The sequence below is a fragment of the Pleuronectes platessa genome, chromosome 10 (genome assembly GCF_947347685.1).
Source record: "Pleuronectes platessa chromosome 10, fPlePla1.1, whole genome shotgun sequence".
Taxonomy (NCBI): domain Eukaryota; kingdom Metazoa; phylum Chordata; class Actinopteri; order Pleuronectiformes; family Pleuronectidae; genus Pleuronectes; species Pleuronectes platessa.
In genome coordinates, this window is record NC_070635.1 from 22,228,637 (window position 1) to 22,235,428 (window position 6,792).

The window sequence follows — 6,792 nt, forward strand, 5'->3', positions numbered from 1 at the left end:
CTATTCACATACTCTCTAAGATGATACCAAAATGAGTTGTGGTGTAAAAAAAGATAGTGAAACAGGAACAAACTAATGAATCTGAACCGTTGGGATAGTTGTAAAAAAGAATCAGATCCTCGTTATTTTTTAATGATCTTGTGTCGTTAAAGCTTTTGAATTTGTTTAATGACATCTCTTTATTCAAAAGGGAGGTTTCATGAAAGTGGATGATAACTTATTAATTTATTTAACTTATTGATATAATTAGGGCCCGAGCACCGAATGGTGAGAGGCCCTATTGAATCTGTAAGGATTTTTATTATTATTATTATTATTATTATTATTATTATTAGGGCCCGAGCACCGAAATCGGTGGGAGGCCCTATTGAAATTGAAATGATTATTATTAGGGCCCGAGCACCGAAATCGGTGGGAGGCCCTATTGAAATTGAAATGATTATTATTATTATTATTAGGGCCCGAGCACCGAAATCGGTGAGAGGACCTATTGAAATTGAAAAGATTATTATTATTATTATTTTTCTTCGCTCAGTGAATTGGCTTTTTGAGGGCTTTAACGTGCTCAAAAAGTTTCTAAAGTGTACAGTAAATTAGAAATGTGCGCAAGTTTACGTATTCTGAAGTATTTGTGAACGGGTGTGTCAAAACCGCTCAATAGCGCCACCTACGGAAAAGCCCCTCATTTAGCATTCACCGATCATCAAAAAAAACAAAGACTATTGTGTATCATGACTACATGCACAAAAAAGTCCATCAGTGCATTATGAATAACGCAACAGGAAGCCCGCCAGTTTGACTTTAGTGGCCATTTTGGTCATATTCGATATTTTTTCTTTTAAGTACTCCTCCTACAGCTTTCATCAAATCAACTTACAATTTAGACGATCGTCATCACAACAAAATGGAGATCTAAAGTTATTGAAGGATTAAGTTTTAGCAAAACCGTCTGACCGTGGTGTGGCCTCAAAGTTTGATTAAACGCCATCAAAACACAGGCTCCTGTATCTTGGACATATTTTGTCCAATCGAGTCCAAACTATACACATAAGACAAGAGTCGCGACCTGAAGACATCGGTACAGAAATCATGACTTAAAATCACAGCGTCCGCTGGTGGCAACAGCAAATGTCTTGTTTTTCTATGTCTTACAGTTTGACTCACTTCTCGTAGGGCCTTCATCAAATCAACGTAAAAATTTGATGCATGTGTACAAAACAAGATGAAGATCTAAAGTTATCAAAATTTAAACTTTTCATCAATCTGTGTGACCGTGGTGAGGCTTATAAATTTGATAAACAAAATGAAAACACCATGTCTGTAGTTAATGGTCCAACACTGCTCTCTAGTGACTTAATATTGAATTACACCTGTAGTGCCAATATTAAGGCACCAGAGGTCAGTGTAACACCATGGTTTGATCAAGACACAAAATGTAACTATTGAAAAAGCCATTTCGTCCCCTCTTCCCCCAATTTAAATCTGTCTGGAGCCGCACAACATATTTGATAACACAGGTTATAAAGTTATATATATACATATATATATATATATTTAGGGCCCGAGCACCGAAATCGGTGAGAGGACCTATTGAAATTGAAAAGATTATTATTAGGGCCCGAGCACCGAAATCGGTGGGAGGCCCTATTGAAATTGAAATGATTATTATTATTATTATTATTATTATTTTTCTTAGCTTAAATGAATTGGCTTTTTGAGGGCTTTAATGTGCTCAAAAAGTTGTAGGAGTTTGCAGTAAATTCGAAGGCGGCGAAAATTTACGTATTCTGGAGTATTTTGAAAAGGGCGTGGCAAAATGGCTCAAGAGCGCCACCTACGGAAAAGCCCCTCATTTAGCATTCACCGATCTTCAAAAAAAACAAAGACTATTGTGTATCATGACTAGATGCACAAAAAAGTCCATCAGTGCATTATGAATAACGCAACAGGAAGCCCGCCAGTTTGACTTTAGTGGCCATTTTGGTCATATTCCATATTTTTTGTTTTAAGTACTCCTCCTACAGCTTTCATCAAATCAACTTACAATTTAGACGATCGTCATCACAACAAAATGGAGATCTAAAGTTATTGAAGGATTAAGTTTTAGCAAAACTGTCTGACCGTGGTGTGGCCTCAAAGTTTGATTAAACGCCATCAAAACACGGGCTCCTGTATCTTGGACATATCTTGTCCAATCGAGTCCAAACTATACACATAAGACAAGAGTCGCGACCTGAAGACATCGGTACAGAAATCGTGACTTAAAATCACAGCGTCCCCTGGTGGCAACAGCAAATGTCTTGTTTTTCTATGTGTTACAGTTTGATTCACTACTCGTAGGGCCTTCATTAAATCAACGTAAAAATTTGATGCATGTGTTCAAAACAAGATGAAGATCTAAAGTTAACGAAATTGCAACTTTTCATAATACTGTGTGACCGTGGTGTGGCTTCCAGTTTGAGGAATGAAAACATCTATATCTGGCAGATGTGCTGCAATATTTAGTCACTAGATGGCAGTGTCAGACCATGCTTTGTGTTATCTATGCATTAACAGACTGTGTTTACAGGGTGGCCAACTTTAGAGGAGAATTAAACCTTTTACAGCATTGCTCAAACTTTGGTTTTAGTCTCAATCACTAAGTTCTTCCTTCATGACAACTCTGAGGGGGGTGTATTTTATTTTAACTCCCTCGCTTAAGCGATATAGATGTTTGAAATTCACGTGACGTCACAGTGTAAGCTGTGTTGTGTGTTGTGAGTTCGGCTTCAACCAGTTACAAGTGAACGCCTCATGAAATGGCTTACACCCACATACCCGGTAAATTACACACTTTGATGTTCTGCTCCTTCTCCTGACGGTCACGGTAACGATGTCTGCACCTCCGTTTCTGTGGTAAGTCACGTTAAGTATTTTATTTCGATGTGATTCGCAGGGTGCCTTTGAATCAGCCGTGATAGCTACGGGACGCTAATCCGGGAGCTACATACCAGCTCAGTGTATATCAACGGGTTCGATGCGAATGCCAGCTGTTACCGAAACAACCGCCATGAACCCAGGTCCACCAAGCAGAGATAAGCGTTCGTTTATAAGGATGACTCTGAGACAGGAGACTGTGTGTCGGCTTCATTTTCGCTAGCGCCGGAGGCTAACTAGCTCGCTAACAAGCAAGCTAACAATATCTTCGAATGGGTGCAGTAACTGTTCTTCGATTCGATTGGGGTTATTACCGACAAACACCGACATGAAACGACATGAGCGGGTCCACCCAGCAGATATAAGCGTTACTTTATGCGGATGACTCTGAGACAGGAGACTGTGTGTCGGCTTGTAAGTTAGTTTCGCTAGCGGGCTAGCGATGCTAACTGAAACCTGAGAAACCTGAGTGTTTAAAGTCACATCTGCATTGCAAGAGCAGCTGTTCAAAGGAGCATTACGTGTCCTAAAGCTCTTTCTTCAGAGTAGTGTTGTAACGTGTTACAGTGAAAAGTAACCGTGTCTCCCACCTTCAGTATTTAAATCGTTAATCTCAGACAGACTTCACTGAATTCTTTTGTTAAATATGAGTAAATCATAGCCTTGTAACTTTACTAGAACAGACAGTGTCATACAGAATTGTAGGCTAATATGCACTACCTATTTCCTAAGCTGAAATGATTATGATCTCATTAACTTTGAATTAATATTTTATTATTACCATGTAAAAGTCTGTTAAGCAGATAACATGGCACATGTATGACTTAACATATCTGTGTATTTGTGTTCAATGTTCCTCTAGGATGTCCAGCGTGAGACACAACTTGAATCCAACCAGACTGAACACTGACTCCAGGTACAGACCTGTTTTCATTACTTACAAAGTATTGCACATAATACATAATGTGTTAAATTATAATGCAATACTTTTAATGTGAAATAGCTCCATACTAAACATTCATTGTCATGGTAGTGCACGTTTTAATCCAAAAGCATATTCAAATACATAGTTGCATATCCACCGAAAATAAGAATACACACTTTGTTCATATGTAACTCTAATAAATACTGTATAAGTTACATTTTGCTCCGGAATTGAACTGTGTTAAAGCGGTTCACATGGAAAATATATGTTCAATTATGTGAAGGGTGATTTTCATTACTATTATACTAATGGAGATTTAGCACTTGCTACACATTGTAAGAGCAGCTGTGCAAAGGAGCACTACGTATCCTACGGCTCTTTATTCAGAGTCACAGTGTTGATGTCCTGTCACGTGTTACAGTGAAAAATAACCGTGTCTACTAGTGTTTACATCGTTAATCTCAGACAGACTTCCCTGAATTATTTTGTTAAATATAAATACATTATAGCCTTGTAACTTTACTAGAACAGACAGTGTTCATAGAGAATTTGAAAATGATGTACACTACCTATTTCCTAAGATGAAATGATTATGATCTGATTATTTTTATGTTTCCTCTCATTTTATTAGGGACGGGCGAGCCTGAAGGACACAGCTGTGATGACCAATTGACCATGTTTTGTCTCTTATGGCAAAGCAGAAATATTAAACACTGGGTTCTTATCTAAAGTGTATCAAATCAGAAAGCAAAAGATACACATTGTTGTTATAAGTTTTTATTATTTTAACCAACCATAATGAAGATAGAAATGAATTCTTATCCATGCCACTTAGCAATGACTGCCACCACCAAACAGTTGCAGGCCATCTTTATTTAAGGGAGGAATTTAGAAGTGTTGTGTAGCTTCTGATGATGATGCAGTCGTCCACGTGTTGACCACCATGTTGCTGCTGACGACGTCAGGTGCTGCAGTTCCTCATCTATGAAGAGAAGAAACGCACTGTTAAAGAATGTTTTGAGTTGTGTATGAAGCACAACAGATTTCAGATAGAACCGTTGTACTGTGGTCTGGGTTTGTATCCTAATGGTTAAATGCACATATTTTAAGTTGCATTTGATAAAAGTACTGAAAGAAATACAACATTGTAAAAATAGATAAAATGTCTTTCTACCTCATCTGTAATATTCAAGGTGATAATCTCCCACAGAGCTATTGAAAACAGTCCACATCAAGTCTCTCCACTTCCCTCAGTGTGAAAACATAATTATATAATTAATTTGAGAACTGTTTACAACACTGATGTGTGGAGATTAAAATCATATCTAAACTGTCTAATTCACTGTAAAACTCCATGACATTCGCAGGCCATCTGTAGATAAGGGAGCAACGTATGGAGTGATGTGTAGAGGGCAGAAACTTGGACTATGGGCAGAGAAGGTCTCTGGTTCGTCTCCGGTTCGACTCCACGGAGAGACAACAAAAGACAAACCTGGATTGATCTGTCCAAAAATCCAAGAGTCTCCCTACCCTCTCTAGTGCCCCTGAGCAAGGCACCTCACTCCCCCAACATCTGCTCCGTGAGCGCCGTACATGGTCGCTCACTGCTCTGTGTGTCCTGCACCAGATGGGTAAAAAGCAGAGATTAAATTTCCCTACCTGCATGAGTGTGCCTTTGCATGTCTGTGCATGTGTTTGGGACGAATAAATGGATCTTAATCTTAATCTTTTAATCTTAATCAGTTGTCTTCCAGTTGACCAGCATGAAGCTGCAAATCTCCACCATGTTGCTGCTGAGGACATCAGGAGCTGCATTAATGAGGAGCAGAAGCGCACTGTTATGAATGTTTTGTGTTGTGTATGAAGCACCACATATTTCAGATAGAACCGATGTACTGGGGTCTGGGTTTGTATACTAATGGTTAAATGCACATACTTTAAATCGCTTTTGATAAAACGTGAGAAAGAAATACAACATTGTACACAGATAAAATGTCTTTCTACCTCATCTGTAATATTCAAGGTGATGATCTCCCACAGAGCTGTTGATAACAGTCCACATCAAGTCTCTCCACTTCCCTCAGTGTGAAAACATAATTATATAATTAACTGGAGAAGTGTTTACAACACTGATGTGTGGACATTATAATCTTATCTATACTGTCTAATTGACTCTACAACTCCATGACAGACTAAATTAACGATGTGAAAATAGTAATGGTGGATATATCAGCCTGTATCAGAATAATGGTGAAACATAGTTATTATCACATGCAACTTACACATGTAGCGTATTGATATTAACTTATTAAAATAAAACAAAGTCACAGCCAAACATACGACTCTGCAGTTAACTTGCTTCAATGTGTTCATTAGACGTGTTAAATAAACTAACTTTTATAACAATTTTATATTAAAAAAGCCTTGAGGCATGTAAGTATATGGTGATAGTTAAAGCAATAGGTTTGGTTGTATGGTTTCAAGGTTACTTACCTCTAGTTAATAGAGCCTCCTGCTGGCTACAGGAAGTGAAGCAATAATCCTTGCCGCAGTGCACAAACGCATGCAACGCAGAGACGAGCGCTTGGTCATTGAACGTTCTCTCTTCACCGACCGCAACAGAATAGAAATTGCCTGTGCTCGGGCCCGTTAGTGCTACAACGTAGCCCTAGTTAGGGCCCGAGCACCGAATGGTGAGAGGCCCTATTAAAATTGTAGGCATTATTCTTATTAGGGCCCGAGCACCGAAATCGGTGGGAGGCCCTATTGAAATTGAAATGATTATTATTATTATTATTATTATTATTTTTCTTAGCTTAAATGAATTGGCTTTTTGAGGGCTTTAATGTGCTCAAAAAGTTGTAGGAGTTTGCAGTAAATTCGAAGGCGGCGAAAATTTACGTATTCTGGAGTATTTTGAAAAGGGCGTGGCAAAATGGCTCAAGAGCGCC

At 38.5% G+C, this 6,792-nt stretch overlaps 1 long non-coding RNA gene across 1 annotated transcript; it reads left to right on the forward strand.

The window, feature by feature from the left end:
* The first annotated feature begins 2,737 nt into the window (after positions 1–2,737).
* LOC128449520 (uncharacterized) lies at positions 2,738–6,176 on the forward strand. The gene is made up of 3 exons (XR_008339883.1): positions 2,738–2,895; positions 3,779–3,832; positions 4,473–6,176. It is a non-coding gene; the product is annotated as an uncharacterized LOC128449520 (long non-coding RNA).
* The last annotated feature ends 616 nt before the right edge of the window (positions 6,177–6,792 follow it).